Genomic DNA, 26,977 nt, shown 5'->3' on the forward strand with positions numbered 1-26,977 from the left:
GGGCTGTAGCCCTGTCTAAATATCCTGAGGTAAATTACTTCACAAAAACACATCTGAAGTGTTAGAATTGACAACCAATTAAAATGTTACTTTCATTTTCTACTATTATTTCATGACATTTGATTGGTTATGTACCTGAATATATATAAAGAAAGAGAGGGAAACACAGCCATTTTGACTACTACTTCCTGAAGTACATTTCAAGAGCATTTTCACTGACAACTTCAACTGCTTTCTCAAAGGTAAATTATTATTTTGAAAACTGAAGTATGTTGTGCACTTTAAGTTAATTTGGAAAACTTTTTCTGATAGTTATATACTATCCCTCTGTAATAGTTATAGATTGAGATAGACTTTTCTATTATAGTTATGGATGGAGTTAGGCTTGTCTTGTATAATTATGAATTTACTTAGGCTTCATCACATACACTTTTTTATATTTCTACTTCCAGTCTGATACCATACACTGCCCAAAGATAACTTCACTGTTAAAAAATCCAAACTACCTGTCTGAACTTAAACCCAACAGTGCCCTATCTCTACTAATATATTTATTTTTTATGCAAATGTCAGCACGAAAATGGAAGGACAACAAAACATTTCCTTTGAAATTGTCCTAGAGAGCAACAATGAAGAAATTATAGAACCCAATAATAACTTGGAATTCATGGATGAATCAAGGGACTATGAACTACTACAATGTGTAGAATCAGTGGATTTGCTCATTCAAAATGAGGACATTTCTGACAGTCAAATGATAGAAGTTATGTTTAATTTGGAAAAGAATCTGAAAAATAAATTTATATTTAATAATTCTGTAATTGTTTGAGACATTATTCATTTTTATATGTAATTCTTAAACTAGTACCAAATTGATTATAATGTAAAGTCAGACTTATAGTATACTGTGCAACTTTTTTATGTTACATAGTAATTTTGCTCATAGATACTTCCTTTCTCTCAATATATTATCTCCAATGTGTATTTGACATCTCTTTTTAATCTCCTACCTCCATGTTGTTTCTGCTTTCCTGACAGACTATGATATGGATTCCATATACCACAATAACTTCTGTAACAACATGCAAATTATCTACAGAGGAAACGGTGTACATTAAATTTAAGACTCAGCATTGGTACCTACATGTTGGTACTTAAAACACCCAAACAACACAACAATTCTATTCAGAGCTACCCTACCTCTAAATACTTTAAATTATTATTTTAGTGTTTCACTGAGTTTTCCCCATGTATGGGGCGGAGAGGTGTGTGTGGGGGATGTGTGGGGTGTGTCTGTGAGGTGTGTGTGTGTGTGTATTTCTGAGGGAGGATGAGATGTATAGGTGTGTGTAGGTGTGTGGGGTATGTGGGTGTGGGTGGGGATGTGGGTGTGTAAGGTGTGTGTGTGGGTGTGGGTGTGTGGGGTGTTTGGGTGTAGGTGGAGGTGTGGGTGTGGGTGTGTGAGGTGTGTGTGGGATGTGTATGGGTGTGGGGGGTATGTGTGTAGGATGTGTGTGTATGTGTGGGATGTGTGGGTGTGTCAGTGAGGTGTGTGTGTGTGTGGGGGGAGGTGTGTGTGTGGGATGTGTGCGGTGTGTCTGTGAGGTATCTGTGTGTGCATGTGTGTGTGTTGGGGGGTGAGGTGTGTGTGTGAGTGTGTGTGTGTGGGATGTGTGGGTGTGGTTGTGGATGTGTAAGGTGTCAGTGTGGGGTGTTTGGGTGTGTGTGGAAGTGTGCGTGTGTGAGGTGTGTGTGGGGAGTGTGTGGGTGTGGGGTTGTGTGCGTGTGGGTGTATGTGGGACGTACTTATAGGTACCTAAAACAGCCAAAGAACCCAAAAGCTCTTTTCAGAGCTACCCTACCTCTGATCACTCAAAATTATTAATTTATTATTTATTATTATGATTATATAATTTTTTTCATTGTTTTCTTCCATGGTACGCTCCCCGGTACGCTCCCCGGTGCGCGTACCGGGCGCTCCCCCCGCGAAAATCGAAAAAAAATTACAACATTTTTTTGTCCCGCGGGACCCTTTTATAGCCCCCACATCAAACCTAGGGGGTCAGGGGGGTGTACCCTGCCCCCTTTTGGTCATTTCCCCCTTTGTTTTTTGCCACCTCTTGTGTCTCGATCCTACCGAGACACAAGATGGCGGCCGCTGCGGACTGTTTCGATTGTTTACAGACACCCGAGAGCCAATCAGCTTTCCGTGCGCAAGTCGCATGGCGCGCCCGGAGCGCTCCCCGGTGCGCGTACCGGGGCGCTGCCATAGATATATACATTTTTTTAAACCTAAATTACTCAAAATCCTCTGGAGCACATATCTTGAGACATAGCAAAGGCACATCAAGCTACCAGTCCCTACAATTTTGCCAAGTTTGGTGAAAATCCATTCAGCCGTTCGAGCTAAAAGTGCGACCGACAGCCCTATGTAAAGTAACATGGGGAAAACACGTTTTGGGACCCCCCTTTTATCTCGGCCCCCACTTGACGAATCCCCCCCAAACTTTCAGGGAAGGAGCGGAGCGCCGCGAGGCAAAATTGCTGAAAAAATTCAGGCAGATTCCTCAACCGACGCCAAAGTTATTCCCAATAGAATGTTGCGATTTCCCTATGGAAATCAATCCTAACTATAACTACCTACTGGCGACCGCCAGTAGGTAATATATATATATATATTACCTACTGGCGGTCGCCAGTAGGTATATATAGTTAGGATTTTTTCTCTATGGGTTTTTTGAAAATTCTATGTCTAATAACTTTGGCGTTTGTGGACGGAATTGGCTGAAATTTTCAGGAAAATGGCACATTTTGTTTCTGAGCAGCCCTTGAAAATTTGGGGGGGGTTCGTCCAGTGGGGGCCGAGAAAAAAGGGGGGTCCCAAAACGTGTTTTTAACATTGAGTTTTCCATAGGGCGGTTGGCCTCACTTTTAGCCCGAACGGCTGAATGGATTTGCACGAAACTTGGCAAAATTGTAGGGACTGGTAGCCCGATGTGCCTTTTGTAGGTCTCAATATATGTGCTCCAGTGGATTTTGAGAAATTAACGTTTAAAAAAGAGATATATATCTGTAACAGCGGACCGGTTAGCGCTCTGGTTCGCGGACTTTTCGCGCAACGGAGCTTTGTGAAGCGAAGCTGATTGGTTCTCCGGCGTCTGTCAACATTCCAAACAGTCCGTAGCGGCCGCCATCTTGTCTCTCGGTAGGATCGAGAGACAAGAGGAGGTCAAAACAAAGGGGGAAATAACTATAAGGGGGCATAGTAGATCCTCGCTGACCCCCTAGGTTTGATGTGGAGGTTTTAAAAGGGCCCCGCGGGGCAAAAAAAAATAATAAAAATAATAATTGAACGGCTGAATGGATTTGCACGAAACTTGGCAAAATATTAGGGACTGGTAGCCCGATGTGCCTTTGCTAGGTCTCAATATATGTGCTCCAGTGGATTTTGAGAAATTAACGTTCAAAAAAAGATATATATCTGTAACAGCGCTCCGCTTCGCGTAACGGAGGTTTGCGAAGCTGATTGGTCATTCTGTCACTGGGCTATAGTTGGGCTACATCTGGCTGATATTTGGGCTACATTTGTTTTTTTGTGTGTCTGGCGGCCATCTTTGGGCTACATGGGCTACATTGGGCTTCATTGGGCTACATTCGGCTAATTAGCAAATAGCTCATCGCAAACTAGGAATGGTAAAGAATCGCTATTTATTCCTTAAAGTTCGCTATTTAGGAAATGCAAATAACTTTGATGATACATATGGCGGTTCATCTCTAACAAGATAAGAAGCATAGGGATAGATTTATGATGACTGGCGCATCACCAGGGATGTGTTAGTCATTCTGTGCCGCTGTTCCGTCACCTATGGTGTGCTGCATTTACAATGCGGCGCATCATGGGGCAAAAACAGCACAGATGCGTGATGTATCTGTGCCGTAAAGGTGGCGCATTGCTGGAGTTGTATCGCAAGTGTGATGAAGCTCCAGCAAGGGTCGGGGGTGCCCCTGTCGCAGGGTTTCTGTTCTCACACAGAACTGTGGACAGAGGATTGGAACCTCGGCGAATTAGGGTGTCCCAAAACTCACGTTAGTAATCAAAAACTATTTAGCAAGCTAGGTACAGTGTCACATTGGATATAACAAACTCTCAATGTTTAGACAATCCAGAATATGAACTTATAGTACCTCAGGATACGTGGAACTCATGAACAGTCGGTCGTTATAGATTTCTTAGAAACCAGAACATGGAGTTAAGAAGAACAGATGTGTATTTGAAATGTTTATTTACTAATGCCGTCTTCTCAGGCGTAGTACCTTAGATAATAAAAGTACACATATTATCAGTAGCAAAATTACCAGCATAGTTACTAGTACATAAAAAGCGAATGGTGACAGTATGTTAACATGCTGTAAATGAATAAGAGTTAGCAACACTTATAAGCAGCCGCGGGCCGTGGAGGGAGTTACGGTGGGGCAGGGAGGCGGGGAGGGGGAGGGGCAAGGTAGAGAGGGCTCCACCCTGCTTCTCCCCCTCCCCGCCTCCCTGCCCCATCGTAACTCCCTCCACGGCCCGCGGCTGCTTATATCTCACCCTCCCTAATACACATATTATATTATTTGCTAAGAAGGTCTCTTTGTGTTGGTTTAGGGCGTGTCCATACTTTAGTGTCTTAGATTTGAAGAAATCACATCAGCATACACCAGCTCTCTCTTCATGTGAACCGCATCAACTGTTGTGTATGTGTGTTCGGCAAAGCAATATAAAACCCGCCTCATGCCCAGAATTGGCAGAAGTTGCACTTATGTTATGAGTATGAAGTCGTGGAGATCAGACCTCATAAAAATTCTGTATCGTGTTGTTCTTGAAACTTTAGCACTCGCTGTACAGATATAGTTTAACAAGTAAAGCAGATAGTAGACCAATAACATATTATTCTCATGTAAACCACGATGAACTACTAGGTGGAAAGCTAAAGCAACAACTAAGTGTCGTGTGCAGAAGTTGCAAAAAAGGAAAAATGGCGTTTAAACCGGTAATGAGCCCATGCTAACTTAACACGGTGTAAAGATATCCAGGACCTAGATGACACCTCCTCATGATCCGGAAACGAACTGAATAAGATAATAGAAGTGCCATCTCATGAGAGCAGATTGCAAGTTTATATGTGGACGGTCCGCAAGGTAAAGCATTAAAAACTAGGAAAATTCAATGCTAAAGAAAAATAAAACAGCCAAGTACTTTATCGAGTCTTAAGCCAATAGGCAAGGTAAATAATAAAAACTTGACAAATAAGTCAATGAATTGTCAATGAAATGCTAGTACTCAGCATATCAAACATGAAAAAGGTCTATGACATAACTGTGTATGCAAAATAAGCTGCAACAGCCTCCAATAGGAAGTCACCGTCTTCATCCGAAAACAGTTCAGCCATCCAATTTAAAAGCGGAAAAGAACATACGTGCTCTCCCAGCACCGGATCCTCTATCACCATCAGAGGACAGCTCGGTGGGTTTTCAAGAAAGCTGTGTTCCAAGAAAGACTGTGCTGCCGCCAGTAAATTCCAGGGACCAAGTAGTCCATGCATCAATGCCACAGCCATAATCCTTTCGCCAGGACAAATCAACTCGTGAGTAATGAAAGGAGTCATCAGCTGATTAAAGTCGACGTCAGGAGAAACCGGTCCGCAGAGACACAAATCAATGGCCCAATCGAAATCACAGGTCAGGCAGTGAAATACAGGCTGGACACAGGTGAAGTAGGAGAACCGAAAAGATAATCCATATGCCGTGCTTAATATCGCCAACGGCATTGTGCCATAATATTCTAGCATGCGATTGCGGAACAGTGTCAGCAGCTGCAGGGTCGGAGGTTGCATAGGAGGGACATCCATATTTAAAAATGTAAAAAAGCACAAGAGCGTCCGCTGGTAATGCAAGTAAAAATGCCAATCCACGAACCAGAGTGCAGAAAATACAATGAAAGGGAGCAGGGATGACTCCAAAGATTTTCTCAAATGAAGTCACGAGACCACTGGTAACAACTTTAAAAAAGTGTGCCAGGGATTTTGTGGAGGATGCGTTAAAGATAGTCGGAAACATGTTGCTGAAATTGAAAGGCAAACCTGTGTACGGGTGTTCGCTATGTGAAGTACGAAAGTTTCACGGGCCGAACTCAAGGCCACCTCTCTCTGAGACAAAAGAGCTCTTATTCTTGTCATGCCGTTGAAACGTGTCCCAAGGTTGGTATTTTTGGCCAGATTGAAAACTCCCTATGTTCATGTGTGGGAGGAAATAGAACATTTCTGCAGCAAATAACCCGTTCACTTACTGTTACGATAAAAGGAATACTTTTAATTAACTCAGAACAATCTTCATTATTGAGCATCAAATAACTACCATTTTCCAACAACTTGAACGTGGGGATGATAGCAGGAACTGGCGTGCCTTGCAACACGCAAGCCATATTTGGTCGGTGTTTGTTGCATGAATCGTGTAACTGTATGTGCCTACACATTAGTGAATGATCTGGCGTCTCAGTGCATTCCTCTCCATTCAGATAAACTTCTTGATCATCTTTGAAGCATCTGTATGTGTATGGAAGCGACCAGACCTCATGAACAAAAGCACTACCTAAAGGTTCATAAAGACCTATTGGTATATATTTCATACAATTTGAAAACTTATATAAAGCAAAGGCAGCGTTATTAAACCGTGGATAAGGCATGTTGCCAAAAAACCCGCAATCCTCTGCTGATGATGTCACTGAGCATGTCATGAATGATGTAATATGTGACATCATCAGTAGTGGATTATGGGTAATAGTATCTCTAGTTTACTCCCCTATAGCTGTCTTTCTTTTAACATAAGTGTGTGTTTCCTTCCCTTATACTTACTGTTTTTGGTTCGCTTCCAGTTCGCGTACCAGCGAGCGAACTAGGAAGCGAACTAAGAGAAATAGAGGTTGGCACAGTTCCAAATATTGTACCAATTTTTTAATAACGGGGAGGTAGTTCTGAAAAGAACTTTTTTTTTTATTTTTCTGAACATTTTTTTACTGTTTTTGAATTTTTCGGAACAGTTTTATATTTTTTTGGGTTTTTCTTGGAGGGGGCAATGAAAACGATTCATTGTAAAGGGCTCAACAGGAGCAACAAAACAAAAAAAAGAAGTATTTATTATTTTGGGCGTTTCGGACAAACTTGCATATGATAGTCAATAGCTCTGTTGATCAGAGTGATGCTTCTTTCTCCGTAGGAAATGAATCCATCGCAAAATACGCAGGTGTGTTTTACTTCACCAAATCTCATTTGTATATTTGGCACCATCTCCCTGCCCTCTGGTCCCGTTACTTCCGGTACAACAGATCTTCTGGCCATAATAGGGAGATTATCTAGGTCGTTCCGAAACTGTGCAGCACTGTAGTTGTTAGGATGCCACCTAGTCATATGGCGATGCATTGTGTAGTTTCCGAAACTGTATTTTTTGTCGGTCCCTCTGGACAGTCTATCTTGACATATAAGGCAAGTTACGTATCTTGCATTTACTTTTTTCTGACCTTTGGGAATTTTAAAAAATTGCCAAATGAAGTTTTCTTTCCGGTGAGACGTCTTGGGCTGCTCAGGCAAAAACTGCCTCTCTTCGTGCTCGTCCTCCTGTTCCTCTTCTTCTTCTTCTTGTTGAATTACAACTTGAGCAGGTGGTCCACTCTTCCTTGGATGTGGTGGAGGTGGTGGGGAAGCACCAGCTGAAGCTACTAAAGAAGCCATTGCTCAGTGATCACAAAGGGTCTTTCTCTCACAATGATGAAAGTCAGAGTGAGGAAAGAAGGAGGGATTTTCATCATTTGGGAAAAACAAGAGTTCTCAACCAATCAAAAGTGTTCATTTTAGATTATATGACCTAGTCTTACATCATTAGGAAACCAAAAGTGAAATGAACCAATGAAAAGTGTTATTACCAAGTCACATGACTTGCTGTGTTTACGTTAAGCGCTTTGCAGGGCCTCCCGGTTTGCTTCCAGAAACCTGCGCTTTGGCACTCGCTTCGCGTACCAGTTCGCTAACGTAGCACGTCATATGACGTATCACGCGACAACGTGGAACGTCATGCGGACGGGAGGCGTCACGATGTTGTTTTCTAACGCGGCACTTGCGGTAAAGAAACGTTTACCGGCTCGCGGTCTATTTCGCGGCATCAAGGTCAGCTAACGGGAAGCTTCCCGATTCGCGAAGCGGGAACGAAGAAAAAAAAATATTTTAAAAAAAAATTATTCATAAACATATAAAATATATTTTTGGATTTAAAGAAGAATACATTTTACAGCTACAGATATTAGCTGTTAAAAAACCAATGAAATTCACAGAAAAAACCATAGGTTATAGACCATATATAGTTAGGAATTAGCATTTACAAAACCTTGAAAATTCACTGAAAAAACCATAGGTTATAGACCATATATAGTTAGGAATTAGCATTTAGAAAACCTTATTTTACTCACACAAAACCATTGAAATTCCATATATAGTTAGTTGCACTAACTATATATCGCGCACCCGCAATCCACTGCTGATGATGTCACATATTACATCATTCATGACATGGTCAGTGACATCACTGATGACATCACTGATGACATCTCAAATGACATCACTGATGACATCACTGATGACAACATCCAGTGACTGTATGCTTCTGTAAAGTTAAAATATGTCTTACATATTGAAGAATGAGTGGATGTATAAGTGTCTGGATGAAGGATTTAGTAGGTGCATGACTGACTGTATAAGTGAGTGATTAAATGTGTCTCACTGAGTGCATGGGTTAGTGACTAAACTGTTTTAAATTGTGCATCATTGTGTCTGTTGTTTTGTAATCTGATGCATGTGTTGATCATTAGCTATATGACTAACTATATGGGTTATTGATTAGTTGCCCAAGTATTTGTATGGGAGACTGAGTGTGTGTGTGGGTGTCTGGGAGGTGTATGACTCTGTGCATAGATGTGTGAGCAGTTGATTCACTAGATGTATGGGTTCAAAAGTGCATGTGGAAACATCTGTATGGGCGGTTGACTGTGTGCATGAGTGTATTGGTGAGTGAATGGATATCTCAGTGCTACATGTCAAAGTAAGTACATATGTAAAACACAGTACATGTGATAGTTGACATATATAAATAACTGTGCATAAGAGCCAGTGAATGTGTGAGTGGCTGTATGGATTATTGTGAACTTGTATCAGGGATTGTATAACAGAGTAAATATGTGTTATTATATGTTCCAATAAGTAAGGTGTGTATAACTATATAGTTGAGGAAATCGAGGTGTGATTGATTCTTTGCAAGACTGACTAGGTGTGTGAGTAACTCCATGGATGAGTGACAGTCTGTGAGTGTCTGTTTACACTGAGTGTATCTAAGGTTATATTAGAGTCTGAAGAGGTTCATTGTATCATCACATGAATGATGTCATCAGTGATGTGATCAGTAATGTCAAATGAGATGTCATCAGTGATGTCATCAGTGATGTCATTTGAGATGTCATCAGTGATGTCATCAGTGATGTCACTGACCATGTCATGAATGATGTAATATGTGACATCATCAGCAGTGGATTGCGGGTGCGCGATATATAGTTAGTGCAACTAACTATATATGGAATTTCAATGGTTTTGTGTGAGTAAAATAAGGTTTTCTAAATGCTAATTCCTAACTATATATGGTCTATAACCTATGGTTTTTTCACGGAATTTTCAAGGTTTTGTAAATGCTAATTCCTAACTATATATGGTCTATAACCTATGGTTTTTTCTGTGAATATATATATATATATATATATATATATATATATATATATATATATATATATATATATATATATATATATATATATACATGTTTCACTGTTATATTACGAATTATTTGCTGTTTTTGATTTTTCTTTGAAGTTCTTTGTTGTTTCTTCTCCTTTAATGTTGTTCTTGTTATCTGGTGGGTAAAGAAATTATATTTATTATTGTGATGGAAATGTTATAAATTATTTTTTTTCAGGTTAGTTAGTGTTTAGTTATCTTTATTTTTAAGTGTTTTTAAAATAATACTTTCTATGTTTAGTAAATTTAGTTGGTTTATTTAATGTAGATTTTTTATTTGAATTATTGCAAACTGTAGTAGAAAAAAGGTATAAAGGTTTATTACATTTATTTTTTGAGTTAGTTTTGCTTATCAATTGATTAAGCTATGGTTTAAAAATTATGAATGTTTATACTTACTTTGTTTTATATGTTTGATCAATTTTCTTTTACTTTTATTTCTTTATTGGTAGAATAAACCGCTGACCTCCTGGTCAGAGTCTTACTCTCTCCTTCTGCACCTCCGCTGCCTTGCACAGTTTTTGGATCAGGTAGGGGTTTGAGCCCTGTGTTGTGTCCTGATTGTTTTCTGCCCATTTTATTTGCCTGTGTCACTGCCCTCTTGTTCCTTGATTGTGTTTTGCCAGTTTTTTTTTCTATTGTGCCCTGTACCCAGTCTCTTTTCTTTTTCTCCTCCCTTTCCCTCGCTGCTGCCCTATTTTCTTTTTTTTTTATTGCAACCCATACCTAGTCATTTCTCTTCTTCTCCTCCGTTTCCCACTCCCTTTTACACCACCGCTGCTGCCACTGCGGCCCCTCCCCCTGCTTATTCCCAGCTGCGCCTTCCTCCCCCTTCCCTACTTAATGACAACTGCTGCAAGGAAGTGTCCTGGCCAGAGTCCTATTCTCTCTCTCTGCAGCTCCACTGCTGTGCCGCTGTCCTGCGCAGTGATCAGTGCAGGTAGGGGTTTGAGTCCTGTGTTGTGCCCTGATTGTATTGTGCCTTGATTGTGTTGTGCCCTGATTGTGTTCTGCCCATTCTTTTGCCTGTGTCACTGCCCTCTTGCTTGTGTTTTCCCTTTTTTTTTGCTTTGCGCTCTGCACCTAGTCACTTTTCTTCTTCTCCTTTGTTTCCCGCTCCCTATCCCGCCGACACTGCTGCCCCATGGCCCTTCCCCCCTGCCGATTCCCGCCTCCTAGCTGTGCCCATTTCCACCCATCTACGACCAAATCACAAACAGTGCCAGGGATCCTGGGTCTCCGACCACCCACCGCTACAACTCAGCTGCCTTCTTCATACTCAACCCAGGAAGGAAAAACAACTGCAAATTGTCCATGCTGAGCTCCACCAATGGACAGTTCTCCCGCCGCCACTGCTGCCAGACTTTCACCACTATCTGCACCCTCAGGACTACTGCCCACACACCAAACGCCAACACCTCTGGAGCCCTGAGATGCATCCTCCTCAACGTGTGCTACCTGCCCAGACACGTCATGGAAATCTGGGACCTCCTCAACACCCTCACACCAGAAGTCGACTTCTTCACAGAAACCTAGACCAACTCCACCTCCGCCCCGACATCGCCACCACCATCCCCAATGGATACAAGATCCAGAGAAAGGACCATCCGAACTGCTCAGGAGGAGGACTTGCCATCGTACACAATATCTCCCTCTGACTCATGACCTCAAGGTGAGTGACAGCCCACCCATCACTGAACACCTCCATTTCCAGAACCAGAACCCTGAGTCACACCCTCACCTACAGACCACCCGGACCTCGAACTGCATTCACCACCTCCATCGCCGACCTCATCGCACCCCATTCCATTGCCTCCATGGACTACTTACTCATCGGACTTCCATCTTGACAACCTCAGTGACCCCAACTGCGCCACGCTCCTGGACAACCGCGCCAAACTCAGACTAAAACAAATCATGACCACCCCCACCCACAAGGCAGGACACACACTTGACTCCATCTTTGCAGGAGGTAACAACATCCACTTCAGCCATACCACACAACGCCTATGGATGGACCACCACTGCCTACACTCTGACCTCAACCGCAATGCCGCCACCACCTCAGCCGCCACCATCCTCCCAGCCAAAGAACTCCACAGGTGGACCACCAACTGCGCAGACGAGCTCGCACACCTACGTAACCCCAACAGACGATGCCCCAGGAAGGCCTGCTGACCTACAAGAATCCAGGCACGACTGCAGACACCTCGAGAAGAACTGGAGAAACAGCAAATCCTCACAAGACAGCATCACCTACAAGAATGCCATGACAGAATATCAGCAATGCATCAAATCCAATAAAAGGACCTTCATCCAGAACAAGATCCATCCCAACTGCAGCAACTCCAAGGCTTCATCTAGGAATTCACCAAACCCCCCAGCAAAACCACAGACATCACCCCCTCCCAGGACCTCTGCAACAAACTCGGCTCCTACTTCCATCTGAAGATCAAAGGCCTCTAGGACAACTTTAGCCACCAAACAATTGACTCCGAAACCACTCCACCCTCCAGCAACGCCAGCCAACCCACCATTGCATCCTGAACCCCAGTCCCCACCAAAAACGCAGCATCGACAATAAAAGTCATCCACTCAGGAGCCCCCATGGACCCATGCCCACAACTCATCATCCACAAAGCTGCCGTCGTCATCACTCCAGAACTACGATGTACCATCAACGCCACCTTCGAAACCGGCATCTTTTCCGATGACTGGAAGCACGCAGAAGTCAGAGCCCTACTCAAGAAGTCTTCAGCAGACCCCACAGACCTCAAAAACTACTGTCCCATCTCCCTCCACCCATTCGCCGCCAAAGTCACCAAGAATACTGTCAACGTTCAGCTAACGAAATTCATTGAAGCCAACTCCATCCTCGACCCCTCCCAATCAGGATTCCGCAGCAACCACAGCACAGAGACCAGTTACTGGCTGCCACAGACAACATCCGCACCCTTCCCGACTGAGGACGCACCGCAGCCCTGAGCCTGCTAGACATCTCTGCAGCCTTCGGCACGATCTTCCACCGCACACTCACCATCAGACTCCACAAACCCAGCATTCAGGGAACTACCCTCGAATGGCTCTCCACCTTCCTTGCCAGGAGAACACAAAGAATCAGCTTTCCATCTTTCCTTTCCAACCCATGGAGATCAACTGCGGAGTACCCCAAGGATCATTGCTCAGCCCCACGCTCTTCAACATCTTCATGGCCCCCCTCGCCACCATCGTCAGACAGCACGGTCTAAGCATAGTATCTTATGCCGTTGACACACAGCTCATGCTCTCCCTCACCAAGGACCCAATCATCACCAGACTCATCGTCCAAGAAGGAATGAAAAAGGTTGCATCCTGGATGAGCAACAGCTGCCTGAAGTTTAACTCGGAGAAGCCAGATGTCTTCTTCCTCGGACTCTCCCCCTCTGCATGGAAGAACTCCTGGTAGCCCACGGCACTCGGCACCCCCCACCCCCATGGACCACGCCTGAAACCTCAGCATCATATTCAACTCCTCCCTCTCCATGACCCAACAGGTCAATGCCGTCACCTCCGCCTGCTTCAACGCCCTCCACATCCTCCTAAATACCTTCAAATTAATCCCTCAAATCAAGAAAGAACATCACCCACGCACTCATAACCAGCAGACTGGACTAGGGAAACACCGTCTACGCCGGTATCAACAAGTCTCTGCTCCGCAAACTCCAGACCGTACAGAACACCGCAGCCAGACTCGTCCTCGGCATCCCTTGACATGAACACAACACTCAGCACTTGCGCAACCTCCACTGACTCCCCGTTGAGAAAAGAGTAATTTTCAAGATACTAACCCACGCCTACAAATGCTTCCACAACACCATACCCCAATACCTCAATGACAGAATCTACTTCCAAACACCCAAGAGGAACTTCCGATCCACTGTCCTCACACTCGCCGAACGCCCGCGCAGCCACAGAGCAAGAACAGGCAGAAGAACGTTCTCCTACATCACACCCAAGACCTGGAATGAGGTACCAATCAACATCAGGCATGCCCCCACCCTACACTTCTTCAGTAAGAACCTCAAGACCTGGCTCTTCGACTGACCGGAGATGCATCCCCCTCCCTACTGCCTTGAGACCCTCATGGGTGAGTAGCATGCTTACAATTCCCTGATTGATTAATTAATTGAATGCTGCACAGTTTATTTCTTTGCAGTGTTGATTTTTGGTACGGTTTGGAAATCGGTTTGTTTAGTCTGTAAAATAAGAAAAACAAATGGAAATGCACTTATTTAGTCATTTAATTTTTTTAAGGTTAGTTAGGGGAATATATAAATGTTTTAGGTATTGTACTTACTTGTATTTTAAGTTCTTTGATGTGGCTCTTTTGAAGGTCCTTTGTTGGGGCTTCAATCTGGCATAGTTTGGTCCTTCCCCAATCTTTGCAGGATGTGAGGTAATTTTGGTTAATTAATTGGTTTCTTTTATAGTGTTGTTTTAATTAGTTGAAGCTTTCTATGGGTTTTTGTTGTTTATGCTTGTATTTTATTGGTTGTTATAGCGTTTGTTTAATTATTTTGCAGTTATATGTTAATTTAGTAAACGTATATATTTGTTCAAGGGTATATTTTGTTTATTATTATAGTTAAGTATCAATAAATGTGTTTTATATGTTTTATTGTAATTGAATATATTTAACATCTTCCGTGCTCATGACGGCCCCCAGCTGTCATGAGTCACGTTGGACATGTGCGCATGACCGCCGGGGGCCATCAGAGCCACGCCAGAGATTGGAATGTCCCAGCACTGCGAAGGAATTTGTGCAGCAGAAAAAGTGTTAATAAATGTTTGTTTATTTTTAATGATGATAATTGTTATTCGTTATATTTTTAAAATATTTATTTAAATATTAGTGCCGTTTGGTTATTTCTAAATTATAGATATTTTATAATTGTTCAAATATATATTTCTTTTTGTTTGAAATTATTTTAATTGTGGTATTTATTAATATGTTTCTATATATTTTTAAATGTGTGCATTTAATGTTTTGGTTACAAATAAAATATATTTAAGCTACGTTTATGTTGTTGATATTATGGATGTCAATATTTTTCTTCATTTTTATGTTTATTTAATTTGCACAATATTTACGTTTACAATATTTTTGTACTCAATATTTTTGTTATCAATTGTTATTTTTGTATTATTAATGGTATGTGTAGGTAGTTGACATTTTTGCATGCTTTATTAGTGTCTCAATATTTTTGTAGGTCGATGCTATGGGGGTCGATATTGTGTCATGAACTGTACGCACTATTCCATACCTTGCATAGCACTTACACAATGTGTCTTTTACAATGTCAAAACTGTCCTGATTTGTTAGTGTGGGCAAATGCAATAGCTATTTGATTCACTAATGGGGACCACTTCTAATTTGGTGCTAGGTCTTAATTTGAGCCCCAGTCTGAGGCTGCCTGTATAATTTATTTTTTAAGCTGATACTCCATTTTTATTTCTTATCAGTTATGTAAAGTGTAAAACATTACAAAAAGACGCCACCCCAGTGTAGAAGAATAGAGAATCATTTTATAAATAAAACAAGACCAAAATGACAAACATCCAATCAATAGAAGTTGGGATATTCATTTTTAAAGGCTTCAGTGCAAAAATAGCAATTAGAAGCAGTAAGCGCTTTAGGATTTAATTGTACAAGCTGACCCAGGATAAAGTAAATAGTTCAGACTGACTGGCATGGAATGTGGGCTGGATACAGGACCTACACAGGTCACACTGAGCAAAAGTACCTTGTTCCTGGATGCCAGCAATAAGATGCATTGGTGATCCCTGCGCAGTTGGGGTGATGTGCCAGATTTCTCAATGCAACTGTGGGGATGCATTAGTTCCGATGTGGCGGTTCTGGAGGTGATGCAGCAGTTCCAAGCACAAAGTGTTGATCTGGTTCCCCCAATGGCGGGGATGCATCGGTTCTGATCCTCGCAATGATGTACATTTATGGGTTCTGGAAGATGCAGCATGTCATACTCACTGCCAAGGGCCCATGCCTGGATTGGCACTACTTGGCATGATCAGGACTCATGGCAGATATTTCCAGGTGTTATGTACAGGTTAAAGAAAGACGTTTTTGATATATTTGAGACTTCAGAAAACAGGAGGTAAGCCAACAAGCAATTGGAGATACTTTGGTTCTGGTATGTAGAGATGTAAGTCCAGTCCTACTCACTCCCAGGCAAGAGGTAACAGGCAGCAGGTCAACACAGCAAAGCAGTTAAGGAAAGTGGCAGTCTCTCCAGCAGCACAGCAGCCCTTTTTCCTAGTAGAATGTTCTCAGTTTCAGAAGTGTTCTGATTTGGTGGTATTAGAGGTCCAGTAATTCTACACAGCTGGGTCTTTGAAGTGGGGAGAGTTAAAAGAGATGCCTTTGAAGTACAAAATGTACCTCTCTTTCCTGCCCTGACTACAGACTCATTACAGGGGGGTAGTGACAACAAAATGCCGCCATTTCAGGTGTAAGTGTCAGTTCCTCCCTTCTATCCTGCCCACGATGATCCCTCAGCATACAGATGGCCACTGAGTCACACCTACCTTTCCTTTGTGTGTGGCTGTCTAGAGGGAATGTAGGAATCCAGCTGTCACCCACCTCAGACGTGTAGTCTAGAGACAAGTAGCAGGCACCCAATGGCAACAGTGAGAAAATGCCAACTTTATAAAAGAGGCATTTTCAGAATTGCAACTTCACCATAAGTCGTGTTTTTAAATTGTGATTCTAGAGACACCAAATTTGGGGGCCTCATCTCTTCCCAATTGGAAATTACACTTATATAATGTAATACGGCAACCACAATATTATTCTTTGGGAAAGATATACCTTGCCGTAGTGACACACAAATTTAAGTTTCACTACCAGGACATGCAAAAGTTAAAATTACATGTACTACGTTTAAATACCCTGCATCCTGCCCATGGGCTGTTCAGGGCCTACCTGAGGGGTGACTCACATGTTAGAAAAAGGAAGATTTGGGCCTGGCAAGTAGGTTAACTTGCCAGGTCAACATGGCAGTCTAAAATTGCACACACAACGTCTGCAGTGGCAGGCCTTAGGTATGTTTAAAGGACTACTTAATCGGGAGGCACAATGCATTATGCAGGCCCACTAGCAGCATTTATTTACAGGCCCTGTGTGCTTTACTAGCGACTTATTAGTACATTAAATATACCAATTGTGGATAAACCAATGTTACCATGTTCTAAGTTTAGAGCACATGCACTCTAGCACTGTTTAGAAGTGATAAAGTGCCCATATCCTTAAAGCCAACAAAAAAGAGGTCGAAAAAGAGGACGAGGAAGGCAAAATGTTTTGGCTGAGCCCGCAGAAAGGGCTGTGAAAATGTCATGATCTGGCCAGTACAAAGAATTGTGTTACAGTAGCTTGTCCTGTGGTAAGCTGTACATGTTCGTACAACTGGTAAATGATTACATTAAATGCAGTGAAGTGCTTTTATTTATCTGCCAAAAGTTTCTCCGGGAATTCATCACTTTGCAAATTCAGGGTCTGTGAAAGAAGTGGAGAGAAGTGGGAGATGGCATAAGATCCATATTGCTAGCAGCACAATTCAGGTGTGGATGTGGAGAGGATATTTCTCCAGTCTTTGTCGATCAATGTGTGCAGCAATCTAGCCTCCTGTAGAGATACTCTGTGCCATATGCAATCTGACAAGTAAGCTGTTTTTCTCCTAACAGCTGCTAAGTATAATGATCTCCAAAGTGGGCTATCAGTGCTCTAGAAATGGGTATTTGGCACAGTATTTACTTAGGAATTCATCGGCTGGCAGTTTCTGTGTTGTCTATACTTAGGGATGCAATTCAGTTTCTATGTTTTCGTGACATTTTTATGATCAGCTTTAGCTCTCATTGAGTGATTATGAGACTCTGGGCCTTGGACGCTTGTGGAGCCATGTTATGTGTGAGATGGACTGGCCTATAAGGCATTCTGGCAGTGCCCAAAGTGCAGGTCTGATAGATCAGTGTGTGGGGCAGTCTTTTTTAGGCCTGTTTTATGGTCTATCGGGGTGCCTTTACTGTTGATTTCCCTCATATTACCTCTAACATTTTCATTTAAGACGTTCTCAAGATGGCTTAAGACATGTAGGCTGTTATTCTCTAGTCCTGGTCACTCAAGAAATATAACCTATACTATGTGCACCAGTTAGGCTCACAATACAGCAGAACATAGTGGGAATGCCCCACAAAAAATGTAACTTGTTCCCAAAGGCATATACCTGCACTTTAAGAACATTCCAGATGTTTTTCAAATTTGCAGTGAATTCAAAAAGGAGTCCTGGGAAGCTCAGATTATTGTACCTTTCAAGAAGCATTCTAATCATCAGACAGTCAAATATGTAAATGTAACAGGTATATATTTATGTAGTGTAAATATAACGCAACATTAAATTGGTGATATATATATATATTTTTTAACCGCACCACAAGGACAATTTTTTTCCCAGTAAAGAAGCTCCTACATGGATGCCCCCACCAATGTTTGGAGTTGCCCATCTGCTTTGTCTCTTTGAATAGGCACTAATACTTGTTTTTGATAGGAGTACATTTCTGTTCATATCCCATATGATAAAGTGCCCAATAAATATTTTATTAGTTCTTTTTATTTATTTATAAAGCATGTGTTACCTTTAAAGGTATCATTGCGGCAGTCATCCAGAAAACTAAAACACTGTGAGTGGTTCCCTGAAAAGACAGGACTTCTCTGACAGCCATGTTGTTTTATTAATTAAATCTTTCCAGATATTGGCAGATAAGGACATGATTACGAGCTCATTGGTACTGGCTGAACAGTACCATGCAATTATGAGTTGTATTCTATGTACAATGAAAACTCACTATACTGGTCTTAAAACCACACAGAATTTCCAATTCCATGAGGTTTAAAAAATATATTAACCAGTTGTTCTGAGCAAGTGGTAAATATATGTGGGCCTCTGTAAAGGAAGGGGCTAGAAGGAGGGAGCTGTATGGAAAAGAATATTATACATAAGGAGGATGGCTGGGTGACAATTGTGCACAGTTGTGAAACAGTAAAACCAATCCAAGTGTCTATAGCTCGAAGGATAAGGTAACGGTCATCCACCGTTCACCAGATGGTATAGAAAACCATACCATTTAAACCAAACAAACAATATATCCTAAGCTCATTTTCCCATTAATCAAACCCTCAAACACAAGATGATCTTCTCAATCTTTTTTTTATTTCACAGCACTTCTTCAAAGCAAAGGTCTAGCCGCCAACACGTGTTTCGCCTTGTGTGGTATAAGCCACAGACGTCCTCAGGGCTAGAAATGATAATACATAGGAATCATATTACAACTCAAAGAACATGAAACTATTATGTATTACAACTATAATACCACATACATTATTTACAATACGTGACATAGTGATAAAAAAAGACCAGGCAAAGCGCTCATGAAATCAGTTGGTTACCATGAGGGAAACGCTATTGGTACTAAAAGCGTCTCACTCTTCTCATAAAGTGCATAGACATACATGTGAAGAAAGCCAAAAAATACACCAAAGTCAGAATATGTGACAAGATAACTAATAAAATAAAGAAGAAAAAATGCAAAATTACAATTCAATATAATCAGCGAAAAGTCTCCATAAGGAACCATCGGCAAACGTAAAGGAAGAGAAATAAGAAAGTTTGAAATTGAACGAAGTCTAAAACTTCTATCAGTTAAACGTGAGCATTAACGTCAAAGGGACCAGTTCAATAAGGGCCTAATGCTGTAAACTCACCTAATAACAGTAAAAACCTTCTCAAATGATCAGCGACGTGAACAATAGTGATTTGAATAGTGTAATAAGTTCCAAAATCTAAAAGACAAAAATATACGCCAGCTATTAGTATCTATGAGGCGTAATCCCATCCTGTCTATAGTAATTGATTATAAGTGACTCACATGTCAATTTCTCAAATCAAGAATGTAGTTGTGTGTCCTCTCCAAATTTCTCTTCTATTCATTGCTGGTCATCAATGACCCTATAGTAAAAAATAAACTGTATCTGTAATATATATTTAATAAATCCCCAAACATTAAAATGGGCAATGGGAGTGTATATTTAAATCCACCTATTCACCCATTCCTATTTCTATATAACCTCTTATAACAGTAAGATCTGTATTGACCCCTCACATATAATGCTCATAAGTATTTGTCTCAATAATAAGCACGTAACGAAAACAAATATCAAAGACAAACTTATCTGAGAAAGTCCTCTAATTGTATTAAAACCCTATTGTAGGCAGCATTTTATCACAATCGCTGCAAATGTCATTCATATTCATTCTAGACTCTCTAAGAACAGCGAGGAAGACCAATACCTCCAAGAAGGAAAGTTAAATCTCAGCGCTACATTACAGCAAGACAAAACAAAACAGACGAAGTCATATTACCAGTGATTGCGGACTCGGAGTATTTAAGCTAAACATCAGCTTAAGAACTTATAATCGGACGAGAGAAATAATGCTTAAAGGTCGTATCTCCCTTCTATAACATATTACATGCCCTTAAAATCCAGTAACATGTTTCTATGGTAAAAACACAAACAGACGCACAATAAAGTCCATAAGTTGTCGGGTCATGGGTCCGTGGCATATGTAGTCGGACTTACCTGCACTAACAGCATGGCTCAATACAGCAATCTTGGCGAAGTGGCATCCAGCAACGTCGCCATCTTGAATGGGGCTTTAAATACTGACGTAGTCCACAATAAAGAAGAGGGACTAATACAGCCAAATGCTAACGATCGCCATGTTAGAATGGTAAAATGGGGCCAATGTCTATCTCGCACAATTATTTCGGAAGTATGGTTTGTTTTATAATTCCACCTAGCGAACTCCTTCAATATGCTTTTAATCTCAATCAACCGCAATAAACGGTGCTAAAAAGATAGAGTTAGAGCAGGAAGAAAAGGCAAATACTAGCTCGGTCCACAAGATTGAAAAGGGACTAATGCAGACAGGAAGAATATCACCGGACATCCTAGATTGCTAAAACTGGCCAATGTCTATTTCGATAAAATATATCAAAGGCATGGTTAGTTTTATCAGTCAAACGCAATAAGCGGTGAAAAGAAGGTAAAGTTAGTGCAGGAAGAAAAAGTAAATTCCACCATTGTGCCCAAAGTGTAAGGGCATTTTGTTGTCAATATTAACATTGTTCATATTAATCCAGATAAATTCAGCAGATAACAAATAATAGCAGGGCATATATTTTCAAACAAGTCGACATGTCAACACATTTCATAGTAGACTTCTCAATATCTCACAGCCAAACAGAAGGAACCCAAGGTAATTCTTGTTAATATTAACATTATACGTCTCAGTCCAAATAAGTTCAGCGTGTAATCATAAGATGACAGAAGATATGTCATTGACCGAGTAGCATTTTCTAGTGTCCCTATTCTTCAGAGCCCTGAAGTGTTCAGCGATACATTCCTTGAGTTTCCTAATAGTACTCCCAACATACACTTTTCACATTTGCAGATGACAGCATATACCACATAAGTGGTGTTATAATCTATGTGGGTGGTTATCTGGAACGTCTTAAAACGATTATAGCTGAAGGTGTGTAATCCATGTCTAGTTAGCCTACAAAGAGTACAGTTGCCACACTTAAAAAATCCCTTATTCAGTGTGTGTAACGATTATGGATTATGTGTCTGCAATCTAGGACAGCTAGGGCTAACCATATTTCTGATTGTCATTCCTCTACAATAGGTAATAGAGGGATGACTTTCTACATATGGGAATAACATCCGATCAGCCGTGAGCATGAACCAATATTTTTTCAAAATTTGGTAGACCTCAGAGGACCATGTATGGTAGCCAGTAATCATTCTTACAGGGTTCTTACGGTCCTTCTTGGGGTTAATATTGGAATGTAGTGTTTGTCCCCACTGGCTAGTTTCAATACTTTCTCTTTTGCTCTAGTCACCACCTCTCTTTCATAGCCTCTCATTAAAAAACTGTTCCCTATGTTCCTCACACAAGGGATGAAATCAGATTCTTCACTGCAGTTGCGGCGTGCTCTGTAGAGTTCTCCAAAAGGAATTACATTAACCTGTGATCTGTGTCCTTTCTGTATAGCTTACTATATAGCCTCCCCTGATTAAAATATGGTACTAGATCCTAAAATACTATACTCTCACAGCTGTAATTAATCGTAAATGACATGTTGTAAGCATTAATTTTCAGATGTCCAAAAAATTCTAAAAACACCGCCTCCCCACCTGTCCAAATGAACAGTAGGTCATCAATGTACCTACCATAGTAGTGAATATACTGTTGCCTTTTTGCACCACCAGGGCCCCAGATCTGCACCCCCTCCAACCACCCCATAAAGAGGCAGGCAAAGGACGGTGCGAATCTGGAACCCATGGCAGTCCCACACGCTTGTTAGTACCAACCTCTGTTGAATAAGAAAACATTATGTTCAAGGATTAGTCTCAACATTGTCAAGAGAAGCTCAGTATGGTCCAATAGTTCAACTGGTCATTTGTGAAGGAAGTATCTTAAGGCATCTAAGCCATGCTCATGAATAATATTTGTATACAATGAAAGAACGTCCATTGTAACTAGCATCATTTCTGGCTCCCAAATCAAGTCATTAAGGATGTTAAGGACATGTTTTGTATCTTTTATGTTCAAGGTAAATATATTACATATGGCTGTAGAAATATGTCAACAAATTCTGACAACTTTTCGGTGGGGCCCCCATCTCGGATACAATAGGTCTACCGGGGATGACATAGCATCCTTATGCACCTTAGGTAAGATGTAAAGGCACAGGAAGGGTGGCCTGTCAATCGTCAAATATTTACACTCCTCATCACTGTGAATGGTCTCAGTATGCCCAATGATATTATTTGTAATGTCAAAAACGGGATTGTGGGACAGTTCAATATACTAATCTCTGTTATTCAATTGGCTAAGTGCTTCAGCATTATATTTAGCCTTATTCACTAAAACAACACCCCTCCCCCCCTTATCTGCCTCTTTGATAATAAGGGAGTTGTCATCCCCAAGATTTTTAAGTGCAGTCCTTTCTTTGTCCCAAGATTTTTAAGTGCAGTCCTTTCTTTGTATGTCAAATTATTTTTATAATGAGACGGTTTGATCACCTTCATTCTCTCTTCCAGGATATCTAGTTCCCTGTTTACACTTTTGTAAAATACATCTATATTGTTGCCACTAGAGAGCTATGGCGTCCATCTGTACCTCTCTTTAAGCCCACTACTCTCGCTTTCATTAGTGCAACAATCCAAATCCTGCAGAACTTGATGCAGTGTGATTGGGTCACTCTCACTCTCTGCAATAGAGAGTAACATTTTGGTCATGTACATCTTGAATCATGACATCACTACACACTTTTTCAGGAATTTGTTCTTTATTACCAATGTTGGTTGCAAAAATGTTTTAATCTTTAGTTGCCTCACAAACTTATATACATCAATTCTCAGATCATTGATATCACATTTCCTGGTAGGGCAAAAATTCATACCTTTCTTTAGGACATTTGACATATCATCGGTAAGAATCTTATGGAAAGGTTAATGGATATCATTACTAGTGTCTATCTCTTTTGATTGGCTTTCCAAGAACGTGTGTGGTATCGCTATCCTTTCTCCTGCACTTACGACCAAGCCCTTTTTCCTCTCTTGGTGGCCCTACTGTATCCACTCTCTGATCTCTTTGCCTCAAATTCCCCATTCTTATCCTTTGTACATCCTTTAAAAAAGAGTGACTCCCTGTTTGTTCAGTGGTACTATCTATAACCCCTTCATCCCCACTGCTGGATATATTACTGGATGAGGCTGTGCTGAGTTTTTACTAAGTCGAGTGTGATGGTGTTCAGTCCTTGAGATGTATATATCTTATTATACATGCTTGTCTATAGGTAGAACTTTTCTTACATTCTTATATAAGAGATCAATACATATGGACCCCATATAAATGGTTCTGTGAGTTTGATTGTGACATCCGCTAATTGTTTGAAGACGTTGTGGGTCATGACATCAGAAACATGTTAAATGTAATTTCTACTCAAAATGTGGCGAGAGAGATGACGTGCTTGATAAATATTAAGGAACCTGCCAAGAAATGTGTAAATATGCTACTCGGTCAATGACATATGTTCTGTCATTTTATGATTATACGCTGAACTTATTTGGACTGAGACATATAATGTTAATATTGACAAGAATTAACTTGGGTTCCTTCTGTTTGGCTGTGAGATATTGAGAAATCTACTATGAAATGTGTTGACATGTGGACTTGTTTGAGAATATATGCCCTGCTATTATTTGTTATCTGCTGAATTTATCTGGATTAATATAAGTGTTGATTTTTGGTACGGTTTGGAAATCGGTTTGTTTAGTCTGTAAAATAAGAAAAACAAATGGAAATGCACTTATTTAGTCATTTAATTTTTTTAAGGTTAGTTAGGGGAATATATAAATGTTTTAGGTATTGTACTTACTTGTATTTTAAGTTCTTTGATGTGGCTCTTTTGAAGGTCCTTTGTTGGGGCTTCAATCTGGCATAGTTTGGTCCTTCCCCAATCTTTGCAGGATGTGAGGTAATTTTGGTTAATTAATTGGCTTCTTTTACAGTGTTGTTTTAATTAGTTGAAGCTTTCTATGGGTTTTTGTTGTTTATGCTTGTATTTTATTGGTTGTTATAGTGTTTGTTTATTTATTTTGCAGTTATATGTTAATTTAGTAAACGTATATATTTGTTCAAGGGTATATTTTGTTTATTATTATAGTTAAGTATCAATAAATGTGTTTTATATGTTTTATTGTAATTGAATATATTTAACGTCTTCCGTGCTCATGACGGCCCCCAGCTGTCATGAGTCACGTTGGGCATGTGCGCATGATGGCCGGGGGCCATCAGAGCCACGCCAGAGATTGGAATGTCCCAGCACTGCGAAGGAATTTGTGCAGCAGAAAAAGTGTTAATAAATGTTTGTTTATTTTTAATGATGATAATTGTTATTTGTTATATTTTTAAAATATTTATTTAAATATTAGTGCCGTTTGGTTATTTCTAAATTATAGATATTTTATAATTGTTCATATATATTTATATATATTTCTTTTTGTTTGAAATGAATTATTTTAATTGTGGTATTTATTAATAAGTTTCTATATATTTTTAAATGTGTGCATTTAATGTTTTGGTTACAAATAAAATATATTTAAGCTACGTTTATGTTGTTGATATTATGGATGTCGATATTTTTCTTCATTTTTATGTTTATTTAATTTGTACAATATTTATGTTTACAATATTTGTGTACTCAATATTTTTGTTATCAATTGTTATTTTTGTATTATTAATGGTATGTGTAGGTAGTTGACATTTTTGCATGCTTTTTTAGTGTCTCAATATTTGAGTAGGTCGATGCTATGGGGGTCGATATTGTGTCATGAACTGTACGCACTATTCCATACCTTGCATAGCACTTACACAATGTGTCTTTTACAATGTCAAAACTGTCCTGATTTGTTAGTGTGGGCAAATGCAATAGCTATTTGATTCACTAATGGGGACCACTTCTAATTTGGTGCTAGGTCTTAATTTGTGCCCCAGTCTGAGGCTGCCTGTATAATTTATTTTTTAAGCTGATACTCCATTTTTATTTGTTATCAGTTATGTATAGTGTAAACCATTACAAAAAGACGCCACCCCAGTGTAGAAGAATAGAGAATCATTTTATAAATAAAACAAGACCAAAATGACAAACATCCAATCAATAGAAGTTGGGATATTCATTTTTAAAGGCTTCAGTGCAAAAATAGCAATTAGAAGCAGTAAGCGCTTTAGGAGTTAATTGTACAAGCTGACCCAGGATAAAGTCAATAGTTCAGACTGACTGCCATGGAATGTGGGCTGGATACAGGACCTACACAGGGCCCACTGAGCAAAAGTACCTTGTTCCTGGATGCCAGCAATAAGATGCATTGGTGATCCCCGCGCAGTTGGGGTGATGTGCCAGATTTCTCCATGCAACTGTGGGGATGCATTAGTTCCGATGTGGCGGTTCTGGAGGTGATGCAGCAGTTCCAAGTACAAAGTGTTGATCTGGTTCCCCCAATGGCGGGGATGCATCGGTTCTGATCCTCGCAATGATGTACATTTATGGGTTCTGGAAGATGCAGCATGTCATACTCACTTCCAAGGGCCCATGCCTGGATTGGCACTACTTGGCATGATCAGGACTCATGGCAGATATTTCCAGGTGTTATGTACAGGTTAAAGAAAGAAGTTTTTGATATCTTTGAGACTTCAGAAAACAGGAAGTAAGCCAACAAGCAATTGGAGATACTTTGGTTCTGGTATGTAGAGATGTAAGTCCAGTCCTACTCACTCCCAGGCAAGAGGTAACAGGCAGCAGGTCAACACAGCAAAGCAGTTAAGGAAAGTGGCAGTCTCTCCAGCAGCACAGCAGCCCTTCTTCCTGGTAGAATGTTCTCAGTTTCAGAAGTGTTCTGATTTGGTGGTATTAGAGGTCTAGTAGTTCTACACAGCTTGGTCTTTGAAGTGGGGAGAGTTAAAAGAGATGCCTTTGAAGTACAAAATGTCCCTCTCTTTCCTGCCCTGACTACAGACTCATTACAGGGGGGTAGTGACAACAAAATGCCACCATTTCAGGTGTAAGTGTCAGTTCCTCCCTTCTATCCTGCCCACGATGATCCCTTAGCATACAGATGGCCATTGAGTCACACCTACCTTCCTTTGTGTGTGGCTGTCTAGAGGGAATGCAGGAATCCAGCTGTCACCCACCTCAGACGTGTAGTCTAGAGACAGGTAGCAGGCACCCAATGGCAACAGTGAGAAAATGCCAACTTTATAAAAGTGGCATTTTCAGAATTGCAACTTCACCATAAGTCGTGTTTTTAAATTGTGATTCCAGAGACACCAAATTTGGGGGCCTCATCTCTTCCCAATTGGAAATTACACTTATATAATGTAATACGGCAACCACAATATTATTCTTTGGGAAAGATATACCTTGCCGTAGTG

The sequence above is a fragment of the Lissotriton helveticus genome, chromosome 10 (assembly GCF_964261635.1).
Source record: "Lissotriton helveticus chromosome 10, aLisHel1.1, whole genome shotgun sequence".
NCBI classification, from domain to species: domain Eukaryota; kingdom Metazoa; phylum Chordata; class Amphibia; order Caudata; family Salamandridae; genus Lissotriton; species Lissotriton helveticus.